At 47.2% G+C, this 18,893-nt stretch overlaps 1 protein-coding gene and 1 long non-coding RNA gene across 6 annotated transcripts in view; both read right to left on the reverse strand.

Annotated features, from left to right (window-relative positions):
* Nav2 (neuron navigator 2) overlaps positions 1 to 18,893 on the reverse strand; it is a 665,125-nt gene that overhangs the window by 595,880 nt on the left and 50,352 nt on the right. The window lies entirely within an intron of this gene.
* LOC147827966 (uncharacterized) overlaps positions 265 to 18,893 on the reverse strand; it is a 41,550-nt gene continuing 22,921 nt past the window's right edge. For 2 of the 4 annotated variants that reach the window (XR_015451334.1, XR_015451337.1), the window contains one exon: positions 265 to 17,892. This is a non-coding gene — a long non-coding RNA (uncharacterized LOC147827966). The remainder of the gene's footprint in view (positions 17,893 to 18,893) is intronic. The other 2 variants (XR_015451336.1, XR_015451335.1) reach the window with 2 other exon arrangements.

The following is an 18,893-nucleotide window of genomic DNA, read 5'->3' on the forward strand; positions in this document are numbered from 1 at the left end:
TTGATTTGCTTACTCCACATTTCTAAGAAGCTCTCAAACTTGATGACCTCTGCTGCTCCTTCCAGTACAAATGTGGCAGACTGATTTGTTTCTAAATGTGAGTGTGGTTCACTCACCAAGTACGCAATAAATGAAAGAGCTTTGTCCCATCCTATGTAAGAGGAATCAGCCAAGCTCATGTGGCAACTCAGACATCAAATGAAACAGTCTTCGTGAAGATGTCACTACTGGGAACTTCAGAGACTGTAAGAGACTAGGAGGAAATAGAGGTTATCAGCTTGATCATGACAAAATATACTTTGCAGACATATTTTATTATTTGGGATTCCCTGTAACTGGACTATCCATCATTCATTTACCGGTGCATCCAATCCCTGAGCCATCTGGCTGTCCATCCATCGAATCATCTGTCCATCCTGTCATTCAGCAGGCATTTACAGAGCATCTTTTCTGCCAATGCCATACTAGTTCTGGGGGTTGCAGAAATGAATCAGAAACACTTCCTGCTTTCAAGAAGATCTCAATCTAAGCAAATGTCTCATACTATAACACCTCTTTACATTTTCAGTTTCTAGACAGCCTTACCTCTCGGCAATTCCCAAATCATTTATTATTAAATCTGGTGCAAAGTGTTGCAAAGATATATTTGATGAGTGAATGAACTATTAATCCCTGAGAATTCTAAAAAAAAAGAACTTGGAATGTGTGTTTTTGTCATTGCCCACTGCCTCTATTTAGATCAAGCAGCAAGTCTTGGAGCTCTTCGTGCCATGGTCCCTTCCTCATGCCATCTCCTTTCTCAGCAGTCCTGACAGGTGAGCACATCTGGGAAATAAGGTCTGCCCACATTCCCAGGAGAATAGTATGCATGTGATCTCTCCACAGCCAACATGTATTCCGGTCTTCTAATTGGCTCAAGATGGCTTTTTGCAAAGTTTTGATGAGGCTCACCGTAGTTCCTCTGCTCTAAAGGTAGCAAGAAAGTTCATGTTTGCAAAAGATCAAATGGTTGCCAAACATAGCATTTCAACAACACAGTAAGCAAAAAATAGTTCAGAGAAGACGGGCCACTTACAGACCAGAGCAGTAAGAGACATAAAAGTCGCCCAGCCTCCAACACAGACAGTCCCTCAGCGCTTCTGATTCTCAACCCACCAGGGCTTAGCTCCCAGATTCAAGGCCATCGAAGGACTTCAGGTCCATCAACATTTTTGAGCTCCTATTAATAGTGGACCCACCCAGGACCTGGGTGTTACTCTTGCCTCGTCTCTCTCCCTGGCCCCCCAAACATCATTAACCACCAAGTCCCACAAACCATCTGTTTCTGGAATCCATCCCTGGCCGTCACTCCTTACTGCCACTATCTGAGGCCTGCTCACTAGTGTCCTGTTTGGACTCCCAGAATATGCTCTTAACACGGCAGCTGCAAATGTGGTCACAACACCTCTCCACCACAAACCCTCCAACACCTTTAAATGACCCTCAGAAAGTTCCCAACTCCTTTCAATGACTTATTTGCAAGGCTTTCTGTAAGATCCTTTCCTACCTCATCACCACCTATTCTTCCTGTAGCCTTTTTCTCCAGGCCACACTTCTTCAGTGACCCCTCATCTGAGTGTAAAACCAGAGGAAATCCTATGACGACAGCCCTGTAGCAGCTGCACATTCCCCTCTGGTTACACTCTTCTCATTGCTAATGCTCCCCTCGGTGTCTGCTTGCTCTTCTCAGTGTCTAGATTGTAGGCTTCCTGAAAAAGACCCTCTGCACACTCTATTCCCTGCTCATCCTCAGCCCTAACCTGCAGCCCTCCAGACAGAAAGTCTGCAATGAACACCGATGGACTGAGAGCCTGGTTACGTGGTCTGCCACTTGCCTGACTGTCTGCACTGAACCTCATGCCAGAAAGCCAATGGCCTTAGAACAGACATTTGGGGTTTTTTCTAAGCTCAGGAAAGAGCCACCAGCTATGTGACCTTGGGCAGATGACTTCATTTGGCTGTGCCTCAATTTCTTCATCTTTGCAAGCAGAACCCTAATAGCTTCCTTTTCTGCCCATACAATGAGACCCCGGGTGTGAGGATGCTTCACACAAGGAAGAAACCCCATGCAGGGTGGATCCAAGCAAGGCCATGCTCTCCAGTAAGCCCATTTGTGGTCTTCTTGTCACCAGACAGAAGAAAAGAGTTTCTACAGGCCTGCCAGCCACCATCTCTCCCTACATTCTCAGAGCACCTTGAGGGTAAGCCAAGAGCCTCTCAATAAATACTAAATGGACCCCAGTGAGAAGGAAGAATCTGGAAGAGAGGCAGAAGAAAGGGACTCCAGTCACAGAGAGAAACCTGGACTCTCTGTCTCTAGAGTCTTGCACGGAGGGAAAAAGGCCCTAAATCCATGTGAGAAGGGAACGGGAATTCTCTCAATAGCATGTGGGTAGAGAACACACTCGGCAAACCAGGGAGGCACTTTGCACTCCCATCTAGCGGTTTCAGTTGTTTCCAGAGCTAAATTAGTTCCAAGGTAGTATGAACATTTTCAGAATGTAGTCCTTGGAGCAGCAGCCTCACTGGGAAGTTATTAAAATGCAGACTCTCAGGCCGCACCCAGCCTTAATGCATCAGAAGCTGCAGGGTAGGACCATGCAACGTGGGTCTGCAGGAGCCCAGTGAGTGGCACAGCATGCCATGTGCAAGAACTGAGCGGCAGCCAGTGGGAGGCACAGAGAAGGGAGCCAGGACAGAGCCCTTCCCATCTAACTGAGCGCCAATGTTGCCCACACCACCAATGTGGGTTTCCCCATATTTCAGACTAGCAGAAGGGGGATTTGATATCAGGTTGCCCTGTGCACATGTCTGTGATTCCCTTCCTGATCAAGAGTACTGATCATGGAGCCCAAACACAGCCTTGAGAATAGGGGCTCAAAACAAACAAACAAACAAACAAATATTTACACCTGTCTGCCCTTCTTCCTCCATTGCTCTGGAAACACTGGCTACAAAGATGAACCTCTCAGTCCTGGCTCACCCTACAGAGTCTCACCATTGAGAGTGCGGATGAGGGTGAACAACAGGACAAAAACTTGTTGACTGGTATTTCAGTGAGCACTTTACATCCACCATCCACATTGGCTTTCTTGGTCTCCTCCCCGCCCTCTCTTAAAGAGAAAAGATTCTCACTTGCTGGGAGAGAGACAAAAATCCATGCATATATTGAAGGGGCAAGGAACCCCTACTCATTGGATGTAATGAGATTTGGGGTCGTGGTAGACGGGGATGGAGAGAAGCTATGGATGCAAGAAAATTGGAGGGGACGGAAAAGGCCCTTTTCACCAGAGATTGTTTTAGATACTCATGAGCAGATTATCTTTAATGTCTCTGGGAAGTACCAATAATAGGATTTCATTACTTGTAAATTTGAACTTAATTACTTTTTAATCTTAATTTCGATTGTTAATCCTTGGATACAAGGCTCTGGAACAAGACTGTGTGCTTTCCTAGGTTACTCATGTAATCTGACAATTATAGTACTAGAACCAGGGTGTAGGGACAACGTGCTATGCAGAGCTACACATGGTCTGGAGGAGTAGACAGAGGCAGTCAGGTAACAAAGGGCAGCTGCTCAATGGCAAAGGTCCTGTATTTCTAAATAGCAATTGGGGGCAAAAGACCAATAACTTTCAACAAAACAGTGAGTCACCATTCTGAATATCATGGGTAACAAAGAGGACAGCTAGGCCTTCTTGGATAGGTAACATTTGCTTCAATTATATAGAGAGAACTGCTGATCAGCCACTGGGCCACTTCTGGCTGCCTGAGATAAAATCCTGAATAGAGTTTGCCAGTGCTGAGGCTCCAGGTCTTCTTACCCTTTGTTGTTACCAACTCTTCTCTACAGCTCTGGTCCTCCACCTCATCTGTCTGAGTCCTTGGAAAATCAGAACGTTCCACCATTGCTCATCTCTAATGGTAGCAGTACCATTTCTATTCTCATTCACTGGAAAATGCACTCCATTTCAGAGAGAATTGAGAATGAAATATCAATATGATATTATTCCTTCTTCCTAGATGAGGAAACTGAAGCCCAGCTGGTATGCCATGGAGCCAGAATGTACCCGGCTAAGTGTGGGACCAAAGCCTGCTGCTTTATTTTCCTACAAAGCCCCACTGACTTGCCCCCAACTCTTACCACACACTATGCTTTTCTCTGTCCCTCACACTCTGTTGTGACATTCCTAAGTGGTTCCCTCAATCCCAGCAAAGCGCCTGGTATATACTAAGTGCTGGAGAACATGTTTAATGAATGAATTTAAAGAAAGGGCCCTTCTTATGTCAGGGAATCTGGGAGACTAGCCCCATCATGAAGTCTGAGACCCCTGCCTGAAAACACCAGCCCTATGACCTATCACCCCACCTCTTTGCTTTCATTAATGCTTAACAAAAACAAGAAATGAAAATCCCCATCTGGAGTCCTCAGAAGCATCGGCACAGGGCAGTGGCCAGGAGTACAGATGCTGGAGCCATATTCCCTGAATTCAACTCCCACACTAACTGTAGGTCCTTGAATACATTGGTTAACCTCTCATGCCTCAGTTTCCTTATTTGTAAGATGATGATAATAGCACCTCCTTGGTAGGGCTGGAGTAGAGAGCAAGTGTATTAGTATTTTAAATGTTTAGAATGGTGCCTGGCACACTGACCACCAAGAGTGTGTTGAATGTATAATCAGGTAGGGCTTAGCTGGAAACGAGGAGAGAAATTGGAATGAGAATCCAGATGGGAGAGAAGATAAAGAGGAGTAAAGGGCCCAGAGGAGAAGGTGGAGGAGTTGCGAAGTTGGCTCCTTTATATGTAGCCATGGCTGCCCCAACCTGTTTTCTAGCTCCTGGCGAGGTCCCCCTGATGTCTGCATCCCCTAAACCAAGGCAGGAACTGAGTGGGGTAGAGAAGTAGCTCCACAGAGATGCTGGGGTAGGAGATGCTCTGGACACTGGAGGCCCCTCTCTGGGTCCCCTCTCCCCTGTGTATGGCAGGCAGATCAGGGATGCTTCTCAGAGAAGCCCTCAGCTTCTAGTCTGGTGCCAGGCCGCCCAACACTCCCTTCTACATCCTGAGCCTCTAGTCCAGCCCAGAACACTCGGTCACTTCTTTTCATCTCTGGTTCAGGTAAAACTCCCAACCGTGGAGTCAACTAGACCTGGGTCCAAATCTCACCTCTGCAGGCTATACTGTGTGTGATGTTTAGTAAGGAACAACTCCCTCTGAGTCTCAGCTTCTTGATTCTTAAACATGAGCCAAGGTAATAAAGTCCACTTCAAGGGTTTTGGAGAGAACTTAGTTGAATAATGCAGGTCAACCCTGGGCGTGGAGCCTGGGGCATCCTAGGAGCTCTGGATATGATATTTGCTGAGGGAATGAATGAGGGAAGGACAAGCCAGACCAGGGAGTCTTGGAGTTGGGCCATTCCATGGCCTCCACTATTCCATTTTAAAAGGTGGACAACCTAGCACCAAATCACTCCTTCCCCTGTGAACCCTCCCAACAGCTGACCAGGCAGCCAAGGGCCATTCCAACCCATGTGCCAGAAGAAGGGGAGGGACGGCATCCAACTCCACCCCCAGCCAAGCACCAGGCTGAGAGCTTAGGGAGCAGCAGGGAGTGAAGAGAAGGTTCAAAGAGAAACTTAGCTCTGTTAATGAACGATCAGGAAAGGCAAAGCCTCAGTTGGTCTCCATGCTTTGTTAAATCTGGAAGTCATGTTTAGTAAAGCACCACTGATTGAGGAGGGGATTCCTTTCTTTCTTTCTTTTTTTTCAACCCTCAAGCCCCATTCAGTTTCTGCATTTACAGAATAAACCCAAGGCTTTCTCACTTCCCAAAGGCCAGGCAAACGTAGCTGGGCTGATGATTTGCTCACCAAGGGAAGCTGATGTTCCCAAAGGAGGAAAAAAGGCGTGTGATTTACATGGCTTAATATACTCATTACGGGTTTAATTGGAGTCACTTTGCCACTGATCCTCCAACAGCCCCCTTTCTCCCCGCATTTAATTAACAGAGTAACCTTTAGCTTCACAACACATAAAGAAAGACAAGCATAAAAGAGGGCACTCTATCCGCATTCCCGACCAGATCCTGCCAGACAGTTGAAAACTCTAGTGGGACCCCTGAGTTTCAGGGGTGCTTGTCTTCAGTTTGGGGTATTCACATCCTCAGAAAAGAGGCTGTAGAATCTGAGTCACCACGCCTGGGTTCACTTCCTGGCTCTGCCATTCACTAGCAGTGGCCTTAGGCGAGATACTCAATTTTCTTGACCCTCAGTTTCTCCTCTGTAGCCTAAGTATAATAATCGAACAGATAATTCATGGGGTTGCTGTGAGGCTCAAAGGAGAGCAACGTTTGCTGTCCCAGCACAGTGCTTGGCACTTAGGAAGTGACCAGGAAAGGCCTGCCATCTGATCTTATTGCTGAAGTCACAGGATAGAGGGCAATGAGTTTTAGGGCAACAGGAACCAAACTGCTAAGGGTGTCCCAGACAGTGGCAAAACTGTTACTTTACCTTGATGGAGACACAAAACCCTTTATGAGAAACCACATAAAATATTTCTGGCCAAAGAACTATGTGGAGTGACAGCTCACAGTCCCCTGAACATAATCAGGGTTCAGAATATTTCAGCTGCTTGCTGTGGCCTCAATTGGTGAGCACACCCCCTCCCGATCTCTTCTTCCTGCCCTTTCCCTGCCCACTTGCAACGTGAAATATAAATAATTAATGCTATCCAATTACCCAAGCCAAAAATAAATAAAGGGTGTATTGGATTTCCACCCGAATCCGCCATCAGGAGCGGGAGGGATCCCACATGCAGGTGTCTGCATCTCGAAAGCCATTTGTGCCGGGGCGGCGCAGTGGGTACCAGGGTTAGTTAAAGCTTGCTTCATTATGGTGGCATCGGGGCAGATGGGAACTGACGGCACCGGGCTGTTTTCATAGGGAAATGTGCACAGAGTCCCAGGTCAGCAGTGATAAATGGGCTTCCCGACAATTTGCTGGGAGCGCGCATCTTGGGGGACTCCTGAGGTCATGAAATGTCTGCTGTTAAGCTACACAATTTTCTTTACTTATCAGTCCCAACCACATCACAGACACATATTTGAACAATGAAACAAAGGACAACGTGCATTATCATGCCCCAGCCGGAGTGCGGAGCGGCACTAAGCCAGACGGCACTGATTGGACAAAGCCCCGGGACACACAAAATGCAGCCTGCAGAAGGGAAGGAAGGCTGGACTCCCTTTGAAAGTAGCAATCTGGGGGAGTGCACTGGGGACAAGGGGCCAGAGGAATGCTCTCCAAAGGGCACAAGTTCCAACGCTTCTGCAGCAGGCTGTATCCTCCAGGCAACAGCCAGGGTATCTCTGCAAAGTGCAGCTCCCATTAGCACAGAAGAAAGTCAAACTCCTCAGCACACTCAGAAACCCTTCCATGTTCTGGAACCCGTCTGCACCTCTGCACTCCTCCCCACTGTGCCTCCAGTCTAGTCCATGCCCTGACTACCCCCGAAGGCCTTTGCTGCCCTCTCCACCTTCAGGGACTGACTCACTCCCAGCCATCCTTCCTCTTGGAAGTCTTCCTTCCCCAAACAGCGTCCTCTGGGGATCTGGTGCTGCTCCTGGAACAGCCCTGTTCACTTGGATTGCTGGGCCCTCCTTGCCTGTCGCTGGATTGTTATACCACTGAGCCAGGCTCTGCCTTGTTGGTGGTATTCACGGAATCCCACGGCCTGCCTGGGACAGTGTAGACTCTAAAAAACACTTCTACCATGAGTGAATAGATCTGTAGAGAAAGAACCTTGATGCCGCCAGGAAGCAGCAGTCCTAAGAGGTCACACTCGCCCCCTGCCAAGTAGGGTTGGGACCCCCAACTCCTCCCCTGCCTTCATCCAAATGAGCCTCCATCTGGCATAAGAGACAGAGATTAAGTGAGTTAATGAAGTTAAAAACTGTACCTCAGAAACAAAGCCCCTGGTAAGGAGTTTGGATGTTGCCCCAAAAGGGAGGAGAGGTGGGTATGGAACATGGCATGTGCTCCAGAAGTTTGGGGCCAGGAAGAGAAGGTGCCAGAGAATCATGAGCAGCAGGAAAGAAGGTGATTCCAAGGAAACGTCTTAATCATGAATACTGTATATGCTGCTACTTCCAGAGTGGGTTGTAAGGGCCTGGAACAGAGAAGGGGCTCCTGGCTGCAGGGAGGTAGGGCAGGTGGCCTGGCTCCTGTGTAAGAAAATGGGGACAGTGGAGCTTCTAAGAGATCAATAAGCTGAGATAACTGGGAAAATGAAGTCAGGGTAAGAAGATGGTGGAGGAGACTTGGAGAGAATGAATGAACCCAGGGGAGACCTGAAAGTATCAGGAAGTGTCTGAGCACAGCCAGCCCAGAGAGAGAGTGTGGCCCTGCTTCCATGTGGGCTGTGGCTTTCTGCAAGTCTCCTGGTGTCTCTGCCTCCCTTTTTCCTTTTCTGGAAAATATTCCCCTCTGTAGTTTGTCAGCACCTCGCCACTCCTCAAGGGGCATCCCTCTTCCTATAATTTACTCTCCCCACCTGCTAATTGGTAAAACCTCCATTTAACAGGTGAGGAAACCAAGGACCTGCACAACAGAGTAATCTGTCCCAGCCACCTGCCTTGTGTGGGTGGCCTTGCTCAGGTTCAAAGCCAGCATAAGTCCCAAGTGTGTGCACCTGCAAGCTCACAGGCTACCAGGTGGCCTGAGCCCCCCCTGGCCATGACTGGAGGCAGGGGACAGGGCCCAGGCCAGGCTGTGTCCAAAGCAAGCTTGGCACAGTGTCTTCCACTTCCCTCTACCGCAGCAAGCACAGGCAGCTCATTCCTCCCATCTGTTTCTCCATATCCAGCATCAAATTGCATACCCTGCCTCCACACTGTGGTTCTGCTACTCCGACTCAATGGCCTTGTCTTAGCTAATGAGCAACCCACACCGGGGGAATTGTGCGTGATGATAATGTCTTATGGGATCCCTTCTAGAGGACACTGCCATCTTCAGAGGGCTTTTCTTGGCAACGCAATGGCTACACTAAGAGGTCAAATCAAAGTAGGGAAAAGAGAATGGTCACTGTTCCCAGTGCCCCAGCTCCATGCCAGGCACTGTACAGACGAGAGGACTAAGACCTGGAAAGATTCAATAACTCATCTGGTGCCACAGCTAGAAACTGCCAGAACAGGCTTTCCACCTCAGCCTGCCTGAATCCCAAGCATGGCTCTTCACTGTCTTCAAAGTGTGGGGTTTCCAAGCATTGTGTAGGTGTGCAGGGGGCCCAGGGTGGTTTTCTAGGCACAGGGCAGGATTTGCAGGCTAAACAAGTCTTTTGACAGACAAACCTTTTCCCTACCGCACATATGGAGAAATAAGTGCAGCCCTGACAGCAAAACAAACTCAGCCAAAAAAAGAAGCGACCAGAACAGAAAGGAGAGGGATCATTTGTCACTGGAAGGGGAGGCAGGAGACCCAGGTGGGAGAGGAGAAGCAGAGAGAATCCATCCAATGTCAGAATCTGGGTGAAAAATTGTCAGTGTCCTGGCAGGCACCTCCCAGACATCTGCTTCTCTATTTGTTTAGGGGATCTCAGGGCCCAAGACCAGCAGCCTTCAGCGAACTTGTCAGTGAGTGTTTCTTTTACTCACAACTATTCAGCAGCATCAGGATTCTGGGCTTTTCTAGGACAGGCTTCTGGGGACAAAGGACAAAATAATTGTGATGGACAAGTCAGCCACCTTTGTCTCTGTCCTTGTTCCACAGTTTTCATCCACTACTTTGTGTGGCCAGTACTCCAGGTCCGGGAACACAGTGGGGAGGGAAGGCAGCCCAGAAGTTCCGCAGTGGAGTTTCAAAGACCAGACAGACAGCACTTCCAAATTAAAACTTTAAAGAAGGAAGAAAAAAGCCATTTTACCCTCCATTCTGTGATTCCCTGCTGAATAGGAGTGTGGGTTTAAAATTTAATCATGAATTCACTGAAAGGAAATAAATCAAGGAGTAAATGTTTAAAGTGCAAAATTGCTGAGCTCTTGGGTTGTGATCACTTGATTTAGCATAAAAATTAAGAGTTAGTGTTTTCCAAGAGCAGAGACTGAGGCACACTTTAAATTTGCTTAAATGACAGATGCCATTAATTTTTTAAAAATAATCTGATTTGCAATGCAGCCTACAACATAAAAAAAAAAAGTCTCACTGCTCTGAACCTGGGCTTGGAGCTGCAGAAGTTGTATCTACAGAAGCCTCCACAGAAAGCTCTTGGTCTCATGGGCTTAGACAAATGAAGTCTGATCTTTCCTCCCACAGCTCCATTCAGGAGGTGATGCTCAGCCCGACTGAGACACTGGTAAGGCCCAGGGATACCGCCAACCATTAAGGAGAAAAGCGTGTGTGTGCAATCAGCTTTGCTCCCCTGCCAAACTCCTCCTCTCTCACTTGGGTGGCCCAAGTGCTCCTTGCTCTGCCCTCTTTCCTCTGATAAACTCTCCACCTAAGTATCATCCTTGTCAAACACAAGGTGACCAGCTGGCTCATGACTGCAATCCCACCATAGCTGCAGTGTCCAACCCAGCCTCATGGAGGAGACCCAATGGCTCAGCAGAGCTTATGCCAAAGCTCTGGATAGTCAGGTCCCCCACCTCTCTGTCCTCCATCCTATGCTCACGGTTCTAAAACAGGCCCAGCCTGCTTCCCCCTCATAGCCTTTGGCCATGACTGTTGTTCTATGGTGAGAACCAGTGTTTCCTTACAAAGCCACACAGATGACACAGAGTCCTTGCTTCCACCAGGCTCTTCACAAGGATCACCGAGGCCTCCTCCGACCACCCCATCTAAAGCCACACCCCCACCTGTAGCCACACACTCCCTCTCCCACCCGAGAGCATGGTACCCACATCCGTTATTGGCTGTCTTCTTGCCTACAATGGAAGCTTCACGATAACACCAGGGACCTGGCACATTATCTGCCATGCACAGAGTAGTGCCTACCACCTCACTGTTGGTCTCGGTGAATCCGGACAGAATTTATTAATTGAATGAAGAGCATCCTGTTCTGTTTGCTGTTCCGCAAATAGTGTGCTGCCGTGTTCCATATATTGTTACTTTGACATGGCATGCTCTTCCTCCCATTTCTCTCTCTAGGCTAACCTAGCTTTGCTTCAGGGCCCCTTCTCTAGGAAATTCCATGTGTCCTCCCACCTTACCAGGCCTGGTAAGGGTGCCCTTCTAGGCCCCTTGCCCACCTCCTCTTATTGCACCAAAGTGTAATTGTTGTTATGCATCGCTACCTCCCTTGGGAGATTCTAAATTCCACTCAGGAAGTGTGTGCTATTTAAGCACCCAGCAAGGGCCTGGCACATAGGAAATATGCCATAAATGTTTGCTGACTTAGGAAATAAATGCTCATTATCACTGATATCCACTGAGCACTTACTATTTGCCTGCCAGTGTTCTAAGCATTTTGAAAAAATTAATTCATCATCCCTTCAACACTCTATAAGGTGGGTGCTAATATAACCCCATATTTTGGATGTGAAAACAGAAGCGTGAAGAGGTGAGACAAACTGCACCGAATTCACAGCAGGAGCAGCTGTGAGCTTACCCCATCCCTGCAGTCTGGGCTCTTCACCACCACCATCCCATCGCTTTACTGTGTCAATTAAGCTCGACTATTAGCGGAGTGCCTTGGAGTGACTGGTGGAGCACACTTCTGGGTGTGTCTGGGGAGTCATGGAGCATGGCCTCAGGTCTATATCTGGTCCCTTGTCCCTTCCTCTCTGGCACTGTGCTCTGCTCTTCTTTCTGGCCACCATGAGCTAAGCAGCTTTGCTCTGCCACATGCTTCCACCATGATGTTCCTGCCTTAGAGTCAGATGACCATGGACTGAATCCCCCTAAAACTGTAAGTTAAATTAAACCTGTCCTCCTTTCCATCGTGGGTATTGAGTATTGTGTCCCAGAAATGGGTAAGCTGACTGACACAGTAAGAAATGAAGGAAGGACAAGTGTAGGATCTTAAGTAATATTCTTTTGTCCTCTACTGTTCTCTTCTCTCAATGCTCCCTCTGTTTATTCCTCCTCTGAACTGCATCATATATGTTCTCATGCATTCAATTAGCAAGTGCTTGCTGAGGACATCCAGTGTGGCAGGCACTGTGTGAGAGATGGACCCGACTAGAGTGAATGATGCTTGCAGCAAGCTGCTATATCACATGGGTGCCCATGGCAGACCACACTACAGCTATCTAGTAACTGTCTATGGGTTGCTTACCGTGTGCCAGGAGCTGTTCTGGACACTGAGAATAAAGCAGTAGTTATTCACCCTCAAATAAGCTAAAAACAAAAAACAAACAACAAAGAACAGCCAGAATATTTAAATGTTTTATGAATTACATTATGAGTGCAATGAGGGGGAAAAAGAAGCAGACAGTGAAGGAAATACACAAAGACATTTTGGCACACAAAGCTAAGTAAGTTGCTCAAGGCCAGTGAGTAGCAAATCTGGATTTGAGCTCAGGAGCCCACACTGCTGGCCACCTTGCTGGCACCTGCTTACTGTGTAGAGAGGGGGTATTGGGATGAGGTATCAGGAACTGAGTGACACTGGCAGGGTCATCACTCCTTTAAACCTCAGAATCTTGGATGAAAAGCAAGACCACCGGACTAGACCGGAGCCCAGCTGTCTCACACAGGGAGGAAAGGACCCTCAGAAACCACAGGAAGAACTTCGTGTGCATGTGGACATGCTTCTTCAGTGTGGCACCACAGTCACAGGAAATTTAAGTGGTTTGTGGCCCCTAAAAGTGCAGTAAATCATGCCTTGTAGAACTTCATTTTCTGTGAAATAAAACAAGAAATATACTGTGTACTTTTGTACCAGTATACAGTGTTCATGCATGGAAGGAGACAAATGTATACACAGTGGTCCCTGAGTAGAAGATGAATTCTGAGTCAGTCTTCAACGATTTTCTGTGTGTCTTCCCGATTACCCTTTGATTTGCGATACCTCCTCCGTCCACACTTCACTCTGGACACTGAAGATCCACAGTCCTCCCTGGCCTTCATGTCATTAAGGCCAAATAAAGCAGAGCTGCACAGTTGTGATTTCATAAATGTGCCCAATAAATCCAACAGTAAAACATTTCATTAGATGGGAAATGCTATACATAAGTTATTTATTTGCCCATCAAAACATGAATAAAACAACTTGAATTTTACAGTTTGATTTCCTGCTTGTCAATGCATGGCTACTGGTACGGTCAGTGGGATCTGCTTTTGTCTTTATATTTTACATTAATATCCTAAAGAAAAATAAACTTAGCTGTTTGAATCTTGGGTCTTAAAAAGTCACTTAACATTAAAGCATCTTTCAATAATGCATTAACACATAAAATATATTCTTAAAGACAAATAGAAAGAATTAATATTTTATAGGCTACAACCCACAAATGTCTTCAGAAGCACTGACAGCATTGATTGCTTCCTAAATCCATTAGGTTCTATTTTGGGCTCCAGTGGCTGAAGACAGTCTGCTCGGTGGTAGGAGTTATGTTGGCGGCACAGTGATTTAGAGGTGGCCCACATTTTGATGACCTTCAGCTTCTGACACCAGGTGACAAAGAGGCTCTAATAAGAAGACGTGGCTCCCAGCACACCTGCACCGCTTGCCACAACAACATATTAGCTGCTCAGCTCTGATTGCTCTCCTATAATGAAATCTGAATTAATCAGGCTCATACTGGTCCACCCAACCCACAAAAGGTCACGATGGGGCCACTTGCCATCAAGGTGATGATAATGATTATGATAGTAGCAGCTCTCATTTATGCAAAGGATAATGTGTGTCCCACATCACCTCAGGGCACCATTCATGTCTGAGGATGGAAGGTGACAGCAAAGAGTCTGGAGGAGTGGGTACCATCTTCTAATTTGAATTCTCTCAGAGGCACTATATACAGGGGTGGTTGAAAAATACCATGAATGTTTACATTTTAAAATAATTATCACAGTAGAAGACACATTGCCACTAATCCCCCACAAAATATTCCCTCTTGCTCTGAACACACTTATTTGATCATTCTCACCTCTTTCAGAAGCAGTTCTGGAAGTCCTCTTTCGTGAGGGTCTGTGGGAGATGTGATCAAAAATACAGGAAATGCTGTTGTCAACTGCCATCCAACAGAAAAGCAAGCTTGTAAAAAGACACTAGTGTGGGGCCAGGGATTTGGCTCAGTGGCACCACGCCTGCCTTGTAAGCGCAAGGTCCTGAGTTCCATCCCTGGTACAAAAAAAAAAGACACTAGTGTGTCTTCATCCACCGTATTCACCACATCTGGCACCATGCAAGTTTTGGCTCTTCCCCAAAGTCAAAATGACCATGCAAGGTAAAGATTTTGAATTGATTCAGGACACTGAGGCAGTCCTGACAGCACAACTAAAGACGTTCAGGAAAGAGAAGTTCCAGAACTTCTCTTCAGAAAGTGGCAAGAACAATGAGATGAGTGTGTTTGAAGTGAAGGGGAGTATTTTAAGGGGCAATACGTCTTCTACTGTGATCAATTTTTTAAAAATTCAATCATGCATCATATTTTTCAATCACACCTTACAGTACATCCTCCAATGTCTCGTGGGTTAGGAATCATAATGCCCAGTCTACATTTGAGGAAATGGAGTTAAGCAGGTCAGTGATCTATGAACCTACATGGTTAGCCAGGGTTCATGGTGAGATTCAGACCCAGTCCGCTGGATTCCAAACTCCACGTTGTTTCCCCTGCACTGTGCTGGAATGAAATACAAACTGGCCAGTAAGAGGGGCCAGTGTGACTTCAAGAGACTGGAGTAGATGGGAAAGCCAGGCCAGTCCTTCTCTTTCACCCAGACAGAAACTTCAGAGCTGGTAAAATGTTTCTTCCCTCAGCGGCGCCTCTGTAACCTGACAGGGAGATGAGTCCTTACTTCTTTGATAAAGATAACTTATCTCCTCTTCCTTGGGGCTCCTATGCCTCATGGCCCATCACATTCTCAGCACCTACTGAATTAAATCCTGGCCTATAAAGTGCATCTGTCCTATACAGAAGGGCTCAGTCTTTCCCTGCCCACTTCTCTAGTCACATTTTTCTACTCAACCCCAGTCCCACAACACCCAGAAAGACTTGGAGACTCACTAATGCACCAGACCTTTTGTCGTGTCAGCCTTTACCTTTGCCTTCCTTCTGATACTCTCACTGTCTCCTCCTACCGGGAAATAACTCTTAGTTTTTAGGACTCTTAGTCTTTATCACCTCCTGCAGCAATTCTTTCCTGAAACCCAGGCGGCAGATCTTCATGTGTGTAATACAGTATTAGGATATAGACACAATGCTCAGCAGATCTCTAAAAGAAAAGGCAATTCTGCAACATGGGATAACATGAATCAACCTTGAGGACACTGTGCTAACAGCAATAAGCCCGTCCCAGAAAGACAAATACCACATATTCCACTTACATGACGTATCTAAAGTGGGCAAGTTCTTAGAAGCAAAGAGGGAAATGGCAGACAGTGAATTGGAAAGCATCTTTTATCATATTCTCTAGCATAGCTGCCAAGGAGTTTCTGTTGAATGAATGAATGAGCTCTAAGTTACCTGGATTTTCATTCTACTCCTTCACTTCTGGACAAGTCAGTAGTAAACAGAGAGAAGCCTCCCTTCTCCAAGGCACCTATCCTCACTCTGGGCTCAACACAGACCATGTGTCCCCTTCTAAATCTTCCTCTTCCCTCAGACTGTCTCACTCCACAGGGCTCGTAAATACACTCTCACATAAGCAACCTGTGCAGGGAAATGGAGAAAGGAAGACATTGTGGGAGAAGAGCAGTCTTAGACGGAGGAGCATGCACATATTCACAGTGTATTCTGTTTAATCCTCCTCAAAAGTTCCATCTCTTTCTCACAAGATGAAAGCAAATAAAATCAGCCAGCTCCAACGGAGCCCTCCCATATGCAAGGTACTGTGTGCACAATAAACACTTATAAAGTCTCTGAAAGCATAGAGTACTTATACTCATTTTATAGATGAAAAACCAGAGAGTTCCTAAGCAACTGGCCCATGATCAGACAAATGACTAGGAGCAGACATAGAATTTGAATAAAGCAAGGGCTGTTGTTCTTTCCAAGATACCAGGCTGCTTCCTGGAGCTAAAAAAAAATAATAATGGTCCCTTCCTTTTGATGTTTCTATTGGAGCCAAAGCAGTTCAGTTGCTAGTAGCCAACAGATGCTGAAGAAGTGGCTCCTAACTACTCCCCAGAAACATCACCAGCTTTCATTCAGTCTCTTTATGCCAAGACCAGACCTTCAATTTAGACTCAAAATTGAAAGATGCACAAATGTTCTTGCTTTGCAATTGAAAATGTAGGGATTTTCACCTTTTTATACTATTATTAAGCAAACTTTGTTAACCTGAGAAGGCTGTTTACCACCTGAAACATAGTCCTGATTCCTCCTTGGCCAGCAGACCAATGGAACACCCTAGGGACCCACTTAGGACATTCACTGGGGCCAGTACTCTGCTGTTCTGAATCCCTATGATGCAGTTTTTAAGGTGAGCCTTAGGGGACTTCTGTCTCTACAGAAGGAGCCCAAAGTGAGAGGCGCAAGAGGGATGGGGGAAGCAGAGGATGGAAGGAACCATACCTTTCTACATCCATCACACTGGAACCTATCTCTCGTTTGTCCTTCTACCTCAATGGCCATTTCTTCTGCCTCCTTCACTGATTATCTACATCTTCTGAGCATCGTGGCACGAGCTGTCGGAGTGACAGTTCCAGAGAGCAGAGCTTGGATCTCTTTTCCATCTACACTTATTCCTAGTGTCATTGTTTTAAATATCATGTATACCCTATGACTTGCAAGTGTGTACATCAGCCCTGGGCCTTTCCTCTGAATTTCAGACTATAAATTCAAACACCTACTCAGTGCCTCCATTGTAGGTCTAGAAGGCATCTGTCTCTTCTTGTGTCCAAACCCAGTCTTCACCTATTCTTCTTCCCCCCATACCTGTTGCTTCCACTGCTTCCCATAATGAATTAAATAGCAATTCCATTTTTCCACTTGCTCAGGCCAAAGTCTTCCTCCACCTCTTGCTTCCTCACGTGACTGAGGGCTAATCTGTCAGCAAGTCCTATATGCTAACTTCGCAGAATGGAACCCCTTCGCTCCACTTCCACGGCCACAACGGCGATTTCAGTCATTGCTGCCTGGGATCAGTCCCTGTGACCGTGCAGCCTGCTCCCTTGCTCTGCCCTCATTCACATCCCTGCTGCCCTCCACGCTGTCACCCAAACACACCTCTCAAAACGTGAGTCAGATCGGTCTCTCTGCTCAAACCCTTTGTTAGCTTTTCATTCCACACCCAAGTCCTTCCGGTGGCTGCGAAGTCCTCACCTACCCTCTCCCCTGCTTTGAATCTACTCCAACCACACCAGGCCCCCTGTGAGGCCTGAAACGTTCTCAATGCACAGCCTTTGCAATTGCCGCTCCCTCCTCTCGCAGACAGCCTCATGTCTCCACCAAGTCCGCATGCCATGACTCTGCTGAGATGTGACCCGCCGGGGAAGCCCTTCCTGACTGGCCCTGGAACACAGCAGTACCAGCACCACCAGTTACCATGTTTCCATTTCCTGCACTCACCTTATTTGTCTTCACAGCACCTACAGCCATCTGACATGCTACGTGTTTCGCTCATGTCGTTTTTCTTTGATTTTTCTTTCCCATTGCTAAAGCAGCAGCTCCATCAGGACAGGACTGCTCATCTGTTTTGTCCACAGTGCTGACAACAGTATCTGGTGTACAACACGCATCTGGTAGGATGTTCTCCAATCAACAAATGAATGCAGAATGAATGTTAGCCAGGGAAGTGCTCTGAGGTCCAGGACACTGGCCACATCTCCCAGACTGATGCAGCCCTAAGAGCTTTAGAAATGCCCCCAGGACCCTATCCATCCATGAGTGGGAAGGACTTGGCCCCATACCTGGAGATGGTTCTTAAATAGTTGACTGTGTCCCATGACAAACTCCAGTTTGCTACAGTGCTCTGTTCTGGGGAGCTATGCTTGTGGAGAGGTGATATCCTGCAATGGTGGGTTTTTGGGGTACTTATGCCAATGTGAACAGCTCTAGAAGCCTGAAGATTGTGTTTTGGGCAAATAGAAGAAAAAAAAATAACTTCTTTCCTCTTTTCTATGCTATTTCTCCAGCAGGAAAGGTCAGTCCAACCAGGAGCAAGGCAGTGGCACGGACCCATCTCCCTGTGGGTGCCGACCTCTATTCAGTAGAGGGATGCATGGGAATAACAGCAGAGAAAGGAGAAGAAAGCTAGAGTGGAGATGCAGGAAAAGGCAGTGGCCTTTGGGATGCCTCCCCAGCCTCCCACGCGCTGCCATTACCTGGATTCACTGGGGCTACTGGACTCATCAGAGCATGGCCTCACCTATGTCCAGAGCCACTGTGTGGATGCCAAGTGTGGAACATGCCTGCCCAGCCTCACAGTGCTGTCTTAATGCCCGCCGGTCCCCCACATCTGGACACAGGACTCTCATTCAAGAACGCTAACCTGCTCTGAGATCCACTCACAGAACATTCTTCTCTTATTAAAATGGAGATGGCTTTCAAGGGGGTTGCAAACTGAAGCTGTGACTCCCAGGCCTGTGGTTTCTTTGGGTGCTGGGAGAGGCAGTGCCTGCATGTGGTAAAGGGCCAGCTGACTGTAAGTCAGGCAGACCTGGCTCCCGGCGCAGCTTCACCACTGACCCTGGGCACTGCAACCTGTCTAAGCCTCTGTTTCCTCACTGTAAATGGAACTGGTCCGAGTACCT

The sequence above is a fragment of the Heterocephalus glaber genome, unplaced genomic scaffold (genome assembly GCF_053883595.1).
Source record: "Heterocephalus glaber isolate CG9 unplaced genomic scaffold, H.glaber_assembly_v1.0 deba00001428, whole genome shotgun sequence".
Classification (NCBI taxonomy): domain Eukaryota; kingdom Metazoa; phylum Chordata; class Mammalia; order Rodentia; family Bathyergidae; genus Heterocephalus; species Heterocephalus glaber.